The sequence below is a fragment of the Pteropus medius genome, unplaced genomic scaffold (assembly GCF_902729225.1).
Source record: "Pteropus medius unplaced genomic scaffold, Ma_sr-lr_union100, whole genome shotgun sequence".
NCBI classification, from domain to species: domain Eukaryota; kingdom Metazoa; phylum Chordata; class Mammalia; order Chiroptera; family Pteropodidae; genus Pteropus; species Pteropus medius.
Genome location: NW_024355205.1, coordinates 27,811,108 through 27,830,178, shown reverse-complemented (window position 1 = coordinate 27,830,178; position 19,071 = coordinate 27,811,108). Strand labels below are relative to the sequence as shown.

The following is a 19,071-nucleotide window of genomic DNA, read 5'->3' as shown; positions in this document are numbered from 1 at the left end:
AGCCTCTGTCCCACTCAGCCACTCGGGACCGGGCAGCCTCACATCTTCGCCCCCTCCTGCCTTCTACGGTTGCATGTTGATTCGTTATTTCTCTCCCTAGTCGTAGGGCTTGTTTATCTAGATTCCAGGTGACTTTCCTTGCTGTTTGCTCCGCGTTTCTGTCACAATTTTGATTTATTCACAAGAGGGATGAACAAAACCTTTATCATCTACACCATATTTTCCTATCTCCTCTATGATTACATAATTTTCAATGATTTATTAACCCATTTTATTCAATATAAATATTGAATTATTAGTTTAAACTTGTTTCTACAAAGTATTTAAGATGGCTAGTGTAAACATTAAAAATAGGGATTTGATCTTAAATTTTATTATATATGCTGTAACTCAATTTTATTCATGAAAAAGCTATAGTTCTATTGTATTCCACATTTATGTCAAGTGGAACAAAACCATGTGTGCAATAATAATGTCTAAAATAACTGGTTAATGTAGCATGTTGAAAACCTATTCCTGTCTAAAACTTAGGCAATATGTGATTTTGAAAATAGAGACTGTGTTTTACACCCACACACCCACCCACACACACACATATCATCTTCACAAAGCCCTGGCATGTAGTGAGTGTTCAATAAATATTTCTTTCTTTCTTTTTTTTAAACATAAGAACAAATCAGCCAATACAAACATCTCTGCCGTCTCTTGTTTTTGTTTGGGTTGGCAGAGCCATGGCTGAGGACCATTGCACGTGGACTCTTACTGGCCCTATCTCAGCCTTGGGAGCTATAGCCTGACCAGAACAAGTATTTCCATTGGCTTTTCTTTTAGAAACTGCAAAAACATATCAGGCAAAAATATATCTGGTGCTGAAAATTTTCACTGATTTTTATCATATCAGAATTTAATTATCTATAGGGAGAAGGATACAATATCTTGTTAGGAGTAGTAGAAACAAAAAATGTTATAAAGAAGCAGTAAAATGTTAAAATTTGCCTGTGGGAGGAAAATATGTTATATATTAAATGCAGGCTTAATAAAAAATATTAGCAGAGAGGTGAAAAACGATATCCTGTTAACATAGACTTTTTACTTGCAATTATCGAAATAATTACCATTTATTATATTTATATTACATACTAAACAACCATTTATTATATTTACATACCATAATAAGGAATAGCTAGTTGCCTTTCCTTTTTATCTCATTTATGACTTAAATCAATTTTATGAGTGAGGCAATCTTTTAATCTCCAGTTTATGGAAAAGTAAACTGAGGCTCAGAGAGAATATATCCATAAGTTATATGTGTTGTAAGTGAGAAGCTGGGCTGTAAATTCATGCTGGTCTGGCTTCAACACCATGTGACCAACATAATGTGACCATTTCTTTTTAAGTTATAAAAGTGTTTTTAAATCTTTTCTTTGGATCTCATATATATCACCCTAGTTCTTTCTCCATATTTCGTTGCTTCCTCAAAAATCAACTGAACATACAACGCTTCGGGAAGCTGACTCCAATTTTCCAGTCTTTTCAGCTCTTCTCTTTCAATATGTTTCATCTAGCCTACTTCTGTGACCATGCAGAACCAAATTTTGTGCATATTATATAAAGACCTCTGATTTTTTTCTTTTTTGAGTACTCAATCACTAATAATATTCTAGATGATTTTCATAACTAATTTTTATTTAAAAATTTTTATAGCTAATATGGAGACATTATATTAAAACCTGTCAGTGTGTTCAAAATAATAATCACATGCTAGGTATATCAGTTATATCAGTTATGTCATAAATCAATGCTGCCTTCACCTCCTTTTGCAAATTTCTGGAACAGCAAATGGTCTTCTTCAATCTATTAGTCTAGTTTCAGTTTTGAAATAGTAGCAATTTCTTTTGTTTATAGCCACTTGCCTGCCTTTCTACAAAACATTCCTGGACGTCTTAAGCTAGCAATCTTCCCAAGAACTGAGTATATACAGGGTCACAGTGACCCTGACTTATCCAAACATTTCCAAGTCTTCTGGGTCACCCAGCAGGGCTCTAGATAACCCAGTGTTTGCATAGCACAAAAAGGTCCCTGCCAAAGTGTGTCTTGTGACAGTTTAGGGTGGGTTTGTGTTTTTATTTTTTTCTAGACTGAGTTTCTATCCATATGAGACAAAGAAACTTTTTCAGTTCTTCCAGATGGCCCAAATAGTAGTTGAGATCAGAAAAGTACTTTGTGTGGTGGAATGGCAGTTGGATGGAAATGACAGAATTGTATTGCCCTTCTTGTGTTATATATCGCTGACCCTGATGATCCTAATTCAATTACTGTGTTTTAAAATTAAGGAAAAGACACAAAAAAGAAGTAAGAATCTCTAATAATTCTGCTACCCTTAGCCCCATGAAATTATATTGAAAAAGAAGTGAAAATATATCTTCTATCTCTCCAGTTCGGCCTACTGAAATAACCATTGTTACCAGTTTGTTTTTAGTTATTCTGACAACACCTCTTATAGTGGCTGCAGCTTCATTACCAGAAGCTTTGGCTTTCCCATGACCTTTCAGTCTATTAAGAAATACAACCTGAGCCATGAATAGGGTACAGGAAGAGTGCCTGTCCTACCTAACCATTCAAGTCATTGCTCCCCCGTCACATGGGTGGGAGCTCTGCACACACCCATTTTTCAACTGCTTGGCCTTAGAGTTCCCTCTTAGACCGACATTAGTTCCTTGCCTCTATTTCTTTCTAGAAACGACCTGCGGCTTGCTCATCTGTTCAGGCACTCCTCTAGTTTTCTCTGGCTTCACTGAGAGAGATACAGGTCCCCAAATCCCCACTTCTTTTCTGCCCTCGGTAAAAACACACAAATTCTTTTTGTTGCAGGATTTTATCGCAATTTACGTGGGGTGTACAGGATGCTGCCATACACTCCCAGGGTCCCGGCTTCGGTGTCGGAAGCACTCACAAGGAGTGTTGAGAGCCCTCCGCTGAGTCTGTCCGCAGGAATCTCCCTCTGCCAAAGGTAACAACCTTGTCTATGTTTACAGTTATGCACCCGAGAGGTGGTGCAGCCTACATTCAATGACTGGTTGATGTAAAGGCCGGACCCTTTTTATCAACCATTAAGGGGCCAACCAGCTTTAGAGCTTCCCAAAGCATCTCCAAAGCCTCTGTTGCAGCCTCATCACAGTTCAATTTCTGCTCAATCGTGCTCCCTCTGTGTCAGCCTGTTCCTCAGGAAACCCGACCTGTAGCATGGGGTAAGAAGAATAACATTAAAGGTTGCACAGGTTCTATAATAGTGGTCTCAGGTCTTTAATTCCTGACTCCTGAAACTAAATAATTACTCTGATGGGATTCTGCCCTCCTCTATAAAGTGGAAGTAATAAAAAGGCCATATGAAATTTATTTTCTAGAAAGAATATCTAGAAATAATCTGAGTGATAGTTTGAATGATAGTTTATTTTTTGCCTTGTGTTGGGTGACAAGTTCTTTAGGACTCTGCCTAACCTCAGAATTATCACCTCTCTGATTTACTTATTATCCCCTCTGATTAATAAAGTCATAGTTGCATTCGGTCTATGTGTAGCGATAACAGTGGGGGCTGACCAGTAACTTGTGGCATTATGCATACTAATTAATTGTGAATTTACTTCAAAATATAAGTGTGATCTAAGTCCCATATTAAGTCTTGAAATTTATAAAACTGAAAACTCCTTGAGGGTAGGGACTCATTTCGATGATAAGTAGTCAACATACATATGTTTCATTCCTGAGTTAATATTCCTCTTCCATGTGGAGATAACGGTCAAATATAATCTGTAATTTGCTGATGAATATGGTAACTGTCAAAGTGCATTGACAATAAGTGGATAATTATTTTGTTCTTTAGTATGGAATTAAATTGACATTAAGGCTATCCTGATTATTAATAATATTCCTTAGGATTTGCTATGTATACAATCATGTAGTCTTTGAATACATTTTGTTTCTTTTTTTTTCACCCAAACTTTATGACCTTACTTTTTTTTTTTTTTTTTTTACACAAATGTCATTGGTTAGGATCTCTGGGACAATATTAAATAAAAAATAAATATGGTGAAAGTTGGCATCCTTGATCTTGAAAAAGTGTTCAGTATTTCACTATTAGGTACTATGTTAACGATAGGTTTCTTGTAGAAGCCAATAATAATATTGAGGTAGTTCCCATTTAGTTCTAGTTTGCTGAGAGATATTTTAATGCATGGATGTTAAAATTTGTCAAGACTTTTTTGTATATATTGAGATATTCATATGATTTTTCTCCTTTATTCTGTTAACTAATTATATTAATGTAGTTATACATGTAAAGTCAATTTTGAATACCTGATCATGATGTATTATTCCTTTATATATTGCTAGATTTGATTTACTGATATTTTGATAAGAATATTTGTATCTATGTTTATGAAGGATATTGTTCTGTAATTTCTTTTTTTGTAATGTCCTCATGAGGTTTTGGTACTTGGGTTATTATACCTTATAACATCCGTTAGGAAGTATTTCCTCATCATTTACATTCTAAAAGAGTTTATGTAAGACTGAGAGTAAATGTTTGATAGAATTTATGGTGAGGCCATCTTGGTCTGAGGCTTTCTTTGTGTCTTTGTAGAAAGGTTTTAAAATATGACTAATTTCTTTAGTGCTATTCATATTTTTCTCTTTCTTTTTGTATTAGCTTTGGGAAGTTGTGTTTTTCAAGGAATCTGTCTATTTTACCTAAATTGTTGAATTTATTGAATTATTTTGAACATAAATTTCTTCCAAATAGTCCCCTATTAACATTTTGATGTGTGTAGGATTTGTAGTGATGTCCTCACATTCATTTCCAATATTGGTAATTGGTTATTGATGTTTCCTTCCTCCGTCCTCCCTTTTCCCCTTCCTCTTTTACTACATCACAGTGCCTCATGGCAAAATTGTAGAGTGCTGAATATATGAATTGCAATTCTAAGTCCAGTTCTTGCCACATCACTAATCAATGCCATTAAACAGCATCAGTATATTAGGGATGCCTATAAAAGCTACAGCCAGTTTTTTTGAGTCAAACCAGCATATGTACTAATCACATCTAGAAACAACATATTGGTGTTTTATAATATGCATCTGGAAAATTTTAGTACGTGTATAAACAGCAAAATTTATTGAGGAACTAATCACAGAATGAAAATATAAGAAGGTTTATCTTTCATTCTTCCATGGCAATTGTTCCCACTACAGCCCAACATGCTCTCCTTCTGCTCTCCTTTTGGAAGGTCAAGTTTTTGGAATTTGCTCTAATGAGAGATTTCCTACTGGATCCAATCCACAGAGCCTGGGAAGATGGCAGAGAGAAAGAACAATTCCCGTTTGATGGATTGGAAATATACTTACGTCTTTACTCCTTAGACCATGTTAGGCACCCACTTAAGGGTCTTTACCTCTACTTTAAAGGAATATGTGTGTCAGGGTGAGATGTCCATGTGTCAATAAGACTATTTGATTTACAAAAATTAAATGATTTAATTTTGGAGAATTCTTTGTTATATCAAAATAATTCTATGATAAACGTAAGTAATTTTGAAAGCCTACCTCAGATTAGTTTTCTGCTTATTACCTCAAAATTAGTAGGATAAATGGAACTATGACTTACTGTGGGTCTTAGACCCCTGCAGCTTTGGTAAAATTAAGTATGTATGATTCCCTTTTCCCATCTTTTGCAAACAGTACTGCCCCTTGAGACAACTTATAATATCTCGATTCACATATTTCAGGAGTACTCTATAGCATCCATTTGTTTTATTTGATTAATAAGGGTATAAGTTTACAAAAGGAAAAGCTTTAACTTGAGAAAACATGAAAAGCGTTGTCAGAAAGAGCAGGGAACCCTCGTAAATCAAATAAAAATGACAGGTGGGCAAATGGGAGCCAGAAGAGGGAGAGAGATGGCCTGTACAATGCAGACTAAAACATTTCCAAATACTGAATAATCCACATTTTAATTCTTTCAAATAGCACAGACTAATTTTTAATGACGTTTATGAATGCCTTTATTATAAAACAAAAATTCATAGACTGTCATCATAAAGGTACAAAACACACAAGGAATTAATGAAGTCTCAAGTCTACATGGGCTAGACAGACAAATAATCACATTAAGACAGTATAATGTGGCTAAGGTGCTATGACAGCCTGGAGAAAGAAGTTAATCTTTCCTTGGGGCCTTAACAAGGACTGTTGAGAAATGACACTATATTAGGATTGCAAATCATAAGTAGGAATCAATGAGTAGGAAGTCAGGGGTACTGTGGAAATTATCCTTTACTAAACTTGCCCTACATGTTATCCTATAATATTGTGGTAAATGCTTCATGAATATTATCTTACTTGAACCATATAACCACTGTATGGGTGGATAGTTTATCCCCATTTTATAGATCTTGAAATTGATGGTCATAAATAACAAAGGCTCAAATTTACACAGTTAGCAAGAAGCAGCTGTGACCTACAAATCCAGGATTGCATGACTTGATATTTTTCCCATGTCAAGCACTACCCTGAGGACATTCCAGGACAAGATCCTAGAGTGGCAAAGTTAGGGCATTTTAGGACAGAATGGCAAGTTGAAGAAAGAGTAAGTAGGTCAGTATCACTGGAATGTATAGTTTTGAGGAAGGAGAAAAGTGCTCTAAAGAAATAAAGTTGAAGGATTTTCTCATATTCTATCTCTTTAAAGCTTATCCTTTAATTTAAATGTTTATATTCACTCACGTCATCCATACTTCTCATACATTTAAAATCACATCATACCAGGCTACACGCCCAGGCTTCTAGGTTTATTCTCTCTCTCCTTTCTTTCACTCTCAGTATCACCTCCATCCTCATGAAAGAATGATCAAACACATAGGGGAATTCTATCCAAATATCCAGATAAAAAGTATAGACATTCTCATTCCCCAAGTCTCAGACTCCACCTCACTACAGTATAATTTATCTTAACTGATTATATCTGCAACAACTCTAACCGCAGACGAGGTCACATTCTGAGGCACCAGCGGCCAAGACTCCAATGTATGAACTCCTGGGGGACACAATTCAACCCACAACAGTGTGTTAAAAAGAGATTTTATTTATTTCCCTGTTGACTTTTTATACACAACACTGGAGAAGAATATACGAGGCACTCAGATACATTAGTAACCACAATAGAAAGAAAACTTTCTGTTAAAAATGATGGTTATAAACAAAATATTCATTTACAAGAACAATCAAAAGTGATATTTCTATTGGAAATGATTTTCTGTAAACTTTTAACCACTTTCTCCGCCACTCGTCTTTCCCATTTACTATCAGCGTGTCAATGTTGTTTTAAAAGTAGGCAACTGGACCTACTGTAAATCTGAATTCTCATTTTTATTTCACTGATCTTTTTTATCTCCCTTTTCAATCACCAGTCATTAATGACAAAGTCCTTGACTTGCACAATTCAATTAACTTGACAAAATGTATTAGTTATGAACCAATTTGCATTTAATTTGCTTGCTATTTTCCAACCAATCAGTTCAAACAAGCAGCTTACATAACAGAAAAAAAAGCAAGTGGCAAGTCATTGAAGTTCAGCTTCTAGTTCTTTTGAGATTGGTGAGCATATGATGGTTTAATAAACATTGAGTTTTAGACTACTCAAGGCTCACAATTCTTAATCTTTTCTACTCTAAAAACTTCATTTCACATCAGCAATTAATTTGTTACCACACCTTGGAAATTCTAACTAAATGAAACTGGGTCTCCTTAAAAACTGAAAACTGAAATTTCCTCATTTTAACACAAAGGTCCTTTATTTTGTTGTTCCAATTATTTCTCTTGCCTATCCTTCAACTCCATGATCATCAGTTTCTTGGCTCTGATGTATTCTCCAGATCTCTTGATTTCATTTTTCTTCCCTACCATTCATGGAATTTATAGTAAATCATTAATGAAACATTGACAGTCTTCAACTCTGGACCAATTTAAGTAACCAATTTTTCTTATTCGCTGTCTTCTTAGTAGGGCTGGAGGAAAATCTACATATAACAAAGCATTTTGGGTTCACTATAGAATCACTAAGAAAGCAAGCATAGCTTAAATTCTGAGTTTAATAGCCATTGTTTTGCGGATGCCTTATTGATGTTACAAATGAGTGCTGTGGTAATTTGTAACTCCTATTCACGACATTTTCCATATTAAAATACTCGTAGTCATAGCCTACAATGGAGAACTTTGGGGACTCAGTTACTCATTTGCTGATTTTCAGCAAGTCCAGAATTGAGTATAATGTTGGGTTTGCCCAGAGTCACTACCTTGGATTAACACTCCACAGTAGTTGGATGAAAATCTATTCAGGCCTGAGTCTTCATTGTGCTTCTCATTTTAAAGGGATGTCAGTCTCCCTGTGGGCCCGTCAAAGTGTAACGATCTATTAGCTGTTGCCTACATCCCTACATGCTATATGACTTTCAGGCAAGCCACAGATTATAATTTAAAATTCCCTGCTATGCAATTATAATCAAGAAATAAAACTGTTTGGGGTAATAATATTCATGGAGAATTAACTAAAGAATTTGTAATCCATGTATTTCTGGAAATATTCTAAATTTCATCCCTAGATGATACTGAATTAGCCATAAAAGGTTTGCTCGTAAAATTATTTTTATGGAATTGGTGTGTTGGAAATATGCCATTAGATTTATTTAGAGAAACTGACTGAGAAGTTGCTTACTGAACCACATAGTACCCTTTTCATGATGACCTATGAGGGAAATTTCTCTTAGTTTTCTCTATTAGGAAAAAAAAGTTTTTCTGGGGGAACATCTGTTTCATTCCCTTCTTTTTTGGCTAGGAAACTTAGAATGTAATTGTAGATCAGCTATGTAAATAGGATTTCACATTATGTAGTCTGGGGTATAACTTTAGCTATAGCTATTTGTGATGGTTAATTTTATGTGTCAATTTGGCTGGGCCACAGTGCCCAGATATATGGTCAAGCATTATTCTGGCTGTTTCTGTGAGGCTGGTTTTTGGATAAGATTAATATTTAAATTGGTAAAGTTTTACTAAAGCAGATTGCTCTCCATAATGTGGGTGGGCCTCATCAATCAGTTGAAGGCCTGAATAGATTGAAAGACTGACCTCCCCTGAGCAAGAACGAATTCTGCCAGCAGACTGCCTTTGGACTTAAAATGCAACACTGACTCTTCCTAGGCCTTCAGCCTGCCAACCCACTCTGCAGATCTTGGACTTGCCAGTATCCACAATCTTGTGAGTCAATTTCTTAAAATAGATCTCTTTCTACTTACATACACAAACCCTATTGGTTCTGTTTCTCCGAAGAACACTGCTAATATACTACTATTCCCTTTATACTTATTTTCTCTTTGCCTCAATTTCCTCACCCTGTTTTTTATACTACATATATTGTTTAGGCTCTTACTAATCCTTTTTAAAATCAAACATGGGATAAATGTATAACTCAACAAGTAATACACAGAAAGAATAACATAAAAATATTCAGAAAAAAACCATTTTTATGGTGCCTTTTAAATCAAGGCTATTCTATTAGCCTTGAAGGAGCAAACTTGCATGTTGTAGAGAGTGCCACATGGCAATGGTCTCCGCGAGGAGCCGAGAGTGGCCTCCAACTGATAGCCAAAAAGAAAGCAGAAATCTCAGTCTTTTGCTTGTATGAAACTGAATTCTGGAAACAACCAGTGGGCTCGAAAGAAGACCATGAGCCTAGGAAGAGATCAGTCACTGACAACTTGCTGATTTTATCTCAGTGAGACCCTGAACAGAGAATCCTGCTAACCTGTGCTCAGACTCCTGACCCACGAACACTATAAAATAATACGTTTTGTATTTTAATCTGCTGAGTTGGTGGCAATTTGTTACCCAGAAATGGAAAACTGATACAGAGAAAATCAACCCAGATTTATCAAAATCAAGATAAATTCTTCTAAAACAAATTAATGGAAAAAAGAAATCAGAATCTCATTAGATTTGCTTAGGTCAATGCTTTATGCCAGAAGGCAGTGGAGTAACATAATTCTAATATTCAAAAAAATATGAGCCAAGGACTTTATATTCAGCCAAACTGCCTTTGAACTATAAAGGCCGTACACAAACTATTAGGGTGTGGGAACTCAGAATTTATGGTTTTCATGGTCCTTCCTGAGGAATCGACTGGAAAATCATTTTCAATCAGCTGGAGAGGTACTGAAAACAGAATTAGTTGTGAACTTAAAATATATACTCACCTGTAGAATTCAAAATAAATGATGGCTGTAGCAGGGAGACACATATATGTAAAAGCTATATCTTTTGGCAATGTAGGTACAATACAAATATAAAAAATGGAGGCAGAATAGGCAAATCATATAAATACAGAATAAAATTTATTTGCCTTATTGTTAATAATTGAAAGCAAAAGATAATACTTCAGACCAAATGATGAGATAGAGGGAGAAGAGAGGAAAGAATATACTAGTTAATTTCGACATTACTTACAATAGGAAATTTATGAGCTAAATATACAGGAATTGTATACATTGTACATATATTGCTCATAGTAGCAAATCAATTGGTAATGAACAAATATGAAGCCTAGAGGAATTACATAAAGATATTGTTATATAGGTTATCCTTAGGAAAATAAGAGAAACTTTTGTATATAATCTCCATATACTACTCTGGAGCAACTGCCTGGATATACTACTAATAAGTGGAAAAAACGAGATAGAACCAAGTTTATAGTATATGTTTACCTAATAAATTGGGAGATACAAATAAATTTTGCATATGCATATCAGCTTTTATTTAAAAATTAAAGAATAAATTATAAAATTTAAAAGGTTACATTGGTGATTGGAGGAGGCAGGAATTAGGCTTCTTGGAATACATCTTAGTTTACAGATGTGCTTTTGATCTCATGTTAGTAGTTTATATAATTATAAAACAAAATTAAATTTAAAAATTGATTCCTAATTAATTAAAATTTAAAAAATTAAAAAATAATATGAAACAAATGAGCATAAAAATGTATCCAGTTGATACATTGAGTCAACTGATGACACCTCATGCCAACCTTCCTGTGCTTTTATTCCTTTATAAGTTATTTTAAAGGTGCTTATTGCATTTAAATTTGAAAACATCGATCATCATATTGTCTTTGCATGACATATATCGAATGTTGTTGATTTATTTGCTTTGATAAAATAGTGAAGTTCCTGACCCAATGGAACAAAAATCTCTAGAGGCTATAATGTCACGTCCTGAATAGTTGTAAAATGCAGATGCTAGAGGCATAGCGAGATCTGAAAGTATTATTGCAGTTTGTGCAGTTGGCTTTTTGAAGGGCACATGCTGAACTTCATCTTCTTCATTTTTTTTTTCAAGCAGGAGCTTGTAGAAAATGACTCTACCAGAAACTGTTACTCCCTTGGATTAGGGCCAAAGCCCAGCAATATAATTGAAGGGGATAAGGAAGGTGGCCCTTCCCCAAATATTTCCTCACTTAAGAGAAGACTTATCTCATCAAAAGGGATAAATGTAGAAGCCTATCAGTTCTTTCTTCACCTCACAGCCTTCATTACTCATCCTAGACTCACTCCATGTTCTCTCACGTGAACTATTTTAAGGTGCCCCTGAGCAATTTTGCCTTTTGCTCTTTCTGGCTGAAGCCTTTCTACAAACTCTCAAATTAGATCAACATTTTTTTTTCTTTCTTCTTCATCTGAGTGTAGGATTCTCCCATGATCCCTCAATAACATTTGGTGATACAGAGAGATTTTAGGTGTTCGGAGTAGGGCGAGAGGATTTTATACGTGAAAATGATGAGAATTGTTGTAGTAGTAAGTCTCTGAAATATGGCCACCAATTCTTCCCATGTCTGTGGTTATATGCCACTCCATCTTCAAGAGGGTCACCTGTTCCCCTTCCTGCTGACTCTCGGCCGACCCTGTAAATTGCTTTGACCAATAGAATACAGAGATGAAACTGTGTGATTCCAGAGTTAAGTTTTAAAGAGTGTTTTTGAATTCTAAGGATTCAGTGCCATGTAAAAAGTCTTGAGCTCCATCAGAATTCTTAGTCACATGGATGAGTCAGCAGATATTAAGATTTAAGCCATCTTAAGAGGTCAGCCCTAGTCAAACATCCTGTTGAATGTACTGCAGGAGTGACCCCAGTCAATGTCATGAGAAGCAAACAAATCACCCAGCTGAGCCCAGTCAATCATAGAATTATGAAAAAAAGAAAAAGGAAATAAAAAGCTTATTGTTTTAAGCCATAAAGTTTTGGGATGTTTGTTATGCAGCAATAGATATCCGATACAATCACTGAGTTCAAAATGATTTTGCTTTCAGACACCTCCCTTATAGCAGGGGAAATAGACTTGATTTAGCAATCCATTTTTGGGGAAATGATGCCCTTCCCAGTTTCTCCCCCAGTTATTCCCATACACCCGAGTTAAAAAAGAACAGAGCCTGCTACTTGTGAAAGGTGCCAGAACAGATTGTATTGAGACTACTGCAGTAGAGGAGAGAGACTCCAGTATAGACTGAGCTCCACTCCAACTAAGACAAAGTTGACTGAGGATTTTAAAGGGAGAACAAGAAGGGACTATAGGGAAGTGAAAAAGAGTGGGGGTGGGTAGGACATAGGGACTATGTAGAAGTGGAAAAATTACAGAAGAGGGTAGGTAGAAATTTACTGGAAATGATTTGTCAGCATGAGTTGGGACAATATATTTTTTGCAGTTTGGTGGTATCGCGTTTTCTTGAGCAAAGACTCAGCATGGGGGCTGGGGTTACCTTTAGGATCATGGCCTAGTGCATTCAGGTGGAAGCCAGGCTAAAATTCGGCCAACAGTCTTAGCACAATGTTTGGACAAGTCCTTTGTTCCATGTTGGAGTTCACGGTTTGTACCCTTCTATGCAGACAAGCTCAAGTCTTTCTTTATGACAAGGCAGAGCATAAACTCTTAGTCTCCACACCAATACATTCTTTATGGGGTGATGAGGTATTCCTCTATTTAAGTTTTCCACTCCTTCTTTTTGTTCTGTCCCATATTATTTCTTTATATATTTTGATTCATAAAGTAACACTTCTTTCTTTTCTATTTTCTATCATAACTACTTTTGCAATTACTCCTTATTAGCCTCTGAAGTCTCTATGCTATTAATATGACTTTTTCTTCACGTTGAACTTTTTCTGATTTCTTTTTCTTTCCTTCTCTTAATGACCAAGTTCTGCAAGGTGATTACATACATCGTCCTCACTTCTTATGATCTACTCCAAGTAGGTTTCCCTCCCTACTGAACTTTTTCTGAAAGAGCTCACCCATGATCTTTGAACTTCCAAATCCAGCGAGTATACTTGCTTCATCTACAAACTCTTTCTTCTCTCTCTCTCTCTTTTTTTTTTTTTTTTTTTTTGGTTATCCCACTCACTCTTCTAATTGTTTGTTTAGTGGATTATTCTGCTATCTTTTGCATTTGTCTATCTGGATATGTGAGAGGTAATTCAAACTCAGTAATTCTGTTACCACTTTGACCATTGCCAAACCTTGGCTACTGTGTGTTGTTCTATGGCACAATCCTTTGCCAAGCCAGATACGTGGGCTTGATCCTACTCTACCATACTTTCTCTTATCTCCTGGATCTAATTAATTTCTGCACTTTAACTGTATCATGATTTCCTCCTCTGCTACTCATTTTCATTCTCACTGACTTAACTGAGATCTCTTGCCCGGTCTGCTTCAAAAGCCTTCACACTGATCAGTTGCTTTTCCTTTTTATTTATTTTCAATCTCTGTATCTGTACCAATGATTTTTCTGAAATAAAAATTCGATGACATTGTACGTTACTTTTCAGCTACAAGTATGGTTCAGCTGAAGTACCATTTCTGTCTGAGGCCTCCATAGTACTTTCCTTCCCACTCTTCACTCTCTTCGTTCCTCACACTCTGCCTCACACAAATCTCTCTTCATGCACTCAGCACACCGTTTTGCAATTTACATGTTTTAAGATCTCAAGGATTGCAGCTTCTGTTGTTAACCTCTTTGGATCCATGTAAAGAAGCTTGAGCTCAGTTAGCTCTCAGGTGTTTCAGTCATCAAGGGTGAGACACCAAAGATGAGCATGAAGCTATCTTAGAAATACCAGCCCTAATCAAGCCCCTCATTGAATGCAGCTACACAAGTAACCCCAGCCAATATCAGGAAGACACGTTTCCAGTTTCTTTAGTGAAGGAACTTTTGCTCAATTTTTGTTTACCTGTCATCTATCAAAAGGGTTGGCAAAGGATACCCATGGGCCAAATCCAGCCTTTAAAAAAGTATTGAAAATAAACAAACAAAACAAGCAAAAAACAAGCAAAAAAAAAAAAGTAACTTTGGAGCATGGAACTTTCGGAAGGGAGAACATCATGGTGGCTTTTGTTATTTAGAAAAGACATTAAGGCCTTGGGTTACTAGGGAGTTGAGGAGAGAGGTGATTAGAAAAGAGAAAGGGAGACAGAAAAGGAAATCTGATAGCCTGGAAGATACATTTCATATCTTTGTCTTGGGATGCTTATAGCACAAAATTTCAGGGTGCTTATAGCAAATATGACCAGTCATTTAGGGATTTAGGGAGTGTCTTGGAGAGATAGCATTGTGAGGCTACCACAAAGCAGGATCCAATCTCTAGTCAGTGACTCACTTTTTTTTTTGAACAGTTTCCAAAATAATAGTAATAATAAAAGTGATGGAGAAAGCAGATTACAGCGTTCTAGAATTTCAGTGATAGGCATGTGAAAGCTATTAAATTGAAAATACTTTCTTCTGGCGGATCAAGCTGTAATGATATGGTTTGTAAGTTCTTCATGCTCATTGAGTTTGGGGGTTCATTGAGGTTGAGTCTTAGAGAAAAAAGTACAGGAAAGATAAGATGATTCCTCAAAAGAGAAGTTTTCTTTTCTCTTTTTTTTTTTTTTAACATTAGGTGGGAAAAAAATGAGTGGTAGCTAAGGAATGAGCCATTTTAAAGAATTGTTCTTCGACTAGAAATTTCAGGTTCCAATTGTCCACAAACTAATTAAATATTTATTGAGCCAAAAAATAAAAGCTAAAATATACTCTATTCCCTTAAGTAGTTTAGAAACATCAGTTTACAATATAAGACTATATATAATGAAGTATAAATGTATAAGACTCTTTGTAAGTATATGGTAAATTCTCTGGGAAATAAGAGGAGGGAGAAATCAGTTATTTACCACCAAAATAGCACTGAACAGCAAACTACTCCAAAACTTAGTGGCTTAAAATAAAAATTATTTATTATTCCTCAGAAGTTTACAGTTTGGCTAGGTGGTTCTTTTCATCTAAGTCAGACGTGTTTGCTCTTGGCTGAGCTCTTTCATGCATCTATGGTCAAATGGTGAGCCAGCTGGGGGTGGCTGATGGAGGAGGGCCTCAGCTGGGGTTACATGGTTCTCTACTCCATGTGGTCTCTCATCTACCAGCAGCCCTCCTGAAGCTTGTCCTAGGAGGGGTTTCCCTTTTGCAGCAGTTCTCAAAATTTTTGATATCATTACCTTTTTATATTCTTAAAACTTATTGAAGATTTCAAAGAGCATTGGTTTGAGTTGGTTATAACTATTGATATATACTGTGTTAAAAGTTAAAATTGAGAAATTGAAAAAAATGTATATTACTACATTACAAATAATAATGAGAAATGATGAAAAGGCAATAATAATTTTTTAAATAGCAATCATATATTTATGTGAAAAATAACTTTTTAAAAACAAAAGAGTGGAAAAGTCATTGTTTTATACTTTTTACAAATCTTTTTTACTGTCTGGCTTAATAGAAGATAAATTCTCTTATCTGCTTCTGCATTTAATCTATCACAACATGTTTTTTGTTGTTGTTATTGTTGAAACATAAGAAATTTGGCTTCACGTAGGTTTTTAGATGGAAGAGGGAGGAAACTGTAGACTCCCTGAAAGGGTCTTGGGGGTCCCCAGGAGTCCTTGGATTATACTTGGAAAATTGCTCTATTCAAATGCTCCATAAAATTTTTCATGACAACTTTTGGGAAACAAAGTTAAGAATGCAAAAAGAACATATCTTATAACAAGTTGTGATTTTCTTCCCCCAAAGTGGGCTATTCACAGTGAATGTTAAAAACTATTTCCTCTAATTTATTAATATGGCCAGTGCCCCAAATCACTTAGCCATCATGCCAAAAATGCAGCAAATAAGAATTTTAATCATGGGAAAAAGTTTCAAAGGATCTGACTCAATGCCTAAGTTGAATTTGATAAAACTGTGACCTTAATTCCCATATATCTATCTTTATTCAAGGGGTGTTTTTTTTTTTTTTTATCGCTCGAAAAATTCCAGCCAATTTCATTGAGATTCTTTTTGTTCCAGAAACTTCCTCAAAACTGACCTTTCATTCCCTGGTGACCTGGGCAGAATTTCTCAGAAATCAAAAGCCTGGCTGCTCAGTCAGTTTGGGAGTGGCATTTCCTAACGTTTTGATTGGAAAAGAAACCCTGAGTTCTAACAAATTCATTTAAAAAAAAGAATGAGCCGAAGTTTCTTTGCCAAATGCTATATACAAAAATCATTACAAATTCTTAATAGAAATAATGCAATTGATGAAGAATGTGAAGGTCTGTGAATTATTAGTTCTATTTTTAAATTCTCAGAGTATCCATATATTTCTGTTCTACTTTAAAAAGTAGATAATGATATTAGTAGGCATGCCAACCCTTATTTCAGGTTACATATTATGGAATAAATGGATTTAAATAATGAGTACCTTATAATTCAATTCTCAATTATAGAAAAATATTAAAAATTAAGAAAAGCGCACAGACGGGAAATTAATTACATACAATCTTCTCCAAAAGCTACCACTGTCACCAACTGATATTTTCTCCAAGCATTTAATTTTGTTGGCATTATTAATAAGAAGACATCTTATAGTGATTTTTCCTTTTTACTTAAGATACATGATGACTTTTTCCCCCTTGTGATTGACCACGGAGATTGCTTTAAAAAAAAAAACAAACCACTGCATGCTTACTAAGAGGAGTTTTGTCTTTACGTGAAAACAATGACTTGTAAAAAGCAACAGGAGTGACTTCAGGCCGGGAGAGGTGGGACAAACCCCTAGGAAGCTTTAGATCCTCCCAGGCAGCTATGGCTCTGCGTTTCCTTCCTATTTCCTCTGGGTTTACCCCTCCTGGGAGAATAATTCTGTCATTTCCATTAGGAAGATGATTTATTAAGGGCTGTTCCTTTTTAGGATTGGACAGGAAAATCAGCCTTGCAACCTGATGGTTGCTTATTTCCTCTGTAAAGCCCTTCGATGATCAGGTTGTAACAATTATGTTGGCCTTAAACTAAATTCCAGGCCCCTCTCTCATGCCTTCTGTAACCGTATCTGTTAACACACAAAGGTAACCACTGCGTCTTCCTGGTTTGGGGTGGATGAAAGTCAGGGAATTTCTCACTGGAATTGCTCCTGGATTTCTCACAAGAGAGCATCTAGCCCTGTAAAAGATATGCCCTAGGGCCATGCTGGAGAAGCTGGATGCCGACCAAGGTCACAACAGCACAAGCCCTTGTAAAAATGAATATGACTGCAGCTGGGAAACAATTTTCTAAGAAGGCATATGGCAGAACATTTTGCTTCCATCCACCAACATCTCCGCATGCCCCTTTATTCTTCATTGAACCTTGGGGAACTCGTAGTGGTTCAGTTCCCCTTTTAAAGGTGCAGTGAGAGGACACACCTCTGCATCCCAGCAGAGGACCAGTTCCTCAAGACCCTTCACTGTCGCTGGCTCCCTCTCCTCAGATGTGGTTGTTCACACCTTGTCCAGGAGAAAAGTAAACTCGTGGTCAGAGAGCCCTGGTTACACAGCAGCTTTGCCTTGCATTAAAACGGTCGGTCACGCAGACACTTCCTTTAAAAAACAAAAGTGAGTGCTGTTGTGGCTGAGACGAAGGAGCACCACACTGAGAGTAAAGGGATCTGGATTCTGGTCTTGAATTTGTCACTCAATAGCCAGTAGTGTGAAACAAGTCACTTTGGCTCAATTCTGCTTCTTCAGAAGGGGTTTTGGACAGTATGACCTAAACATTTTAGATACATGGAATTTTCATATACTTCTATAGCCTTGATAGAAATATATTTCAAGGCTGAGGGTTTCAAGTTAAAGAAATAGCGGCATCATTTTAAAGTAACATGAATTCAAACTTTGATTCATAATATAAACTTTATAGGTTGTCACCACTCTGCAATAGTCAAATTAAGCAACTTTCATTTTAGGAATACTCAGTCAGGTGTAAGATTGTGGGGCTGAAAACTGATTTCTGGTCCTGTGTTGGCTTCTCTCTGGCCATTTGACTTGGATGAATCACCTCTACCTTCTGTTCTCCACTTTTTTCTTTAACAACATGAGCGGGGTGAGCTAGGTGAATGTTTGCCAGAAAAGGACCAGTGATTGGATAAGTTTAGGGGAAAAGAAAGTGAAAACAAACAGGGTTCTAGACTGCAGCAAGCCCTGAACCCTTTTCACAGAGTCATTCGACACGTATTTATTGGGAGAGGTTTCTTACGTTTAAGACATTTAAGACAGACTGGTCCGCCTGTTATTGACCCATCAGAATGAATGCTGGCTGCAGCTCTGAAGCTACTCTGGAGTTCCCCAGAGGCCTCAGCCAGTTGCTGCTGGGTCTGGTGAGGTGGAGTCTGAAGAGGGCTGGATAACAGGGGAGAGTAGGCACTCATCCAGTGGCTATTTTTTAGTCTATGGGAGAATATCAGTATTTTCACAGCTGACATGGCTCTACTGTAAGTATCTGCATAGTCTCACCTACATAATCTCTGCACTGCTACAGGTGCAGTGGTCTCTATAACCTGATAGAGAACACTGGCCCGGTGAGGTTTGGAGGGTGTAAATGACAAGTGTAAATAAAACTGTATTGCTAGCTATTTGATTATTATATAGTTTCATGTTTTATGTTC

At 36.2% G+C, this 19,071-nt stretch overlaps 1 long non-coding RNA gene across 1 annotated transcript in view; it reads left to right on the top strand.

Moving 5' to 3' along the window:
- The window catches only part of LOC120598711 (uncharacterized), a 153,633-nt gene that overhangs the window by 98,348 nt on the left and 36,214 nt on the right, over positions 1 to 19,071 (top strand). The window contains exon 8 of the long non-coding RNA XR_005651717.1: positions 2,872 to 3,010. This is a non-coding gene — a long non-coding RNA (uncharacterized LOC120598711). The remainder of the gene's footprint in view (positions 1 to 2,871; positions 3,011 to 19,071) is intronic.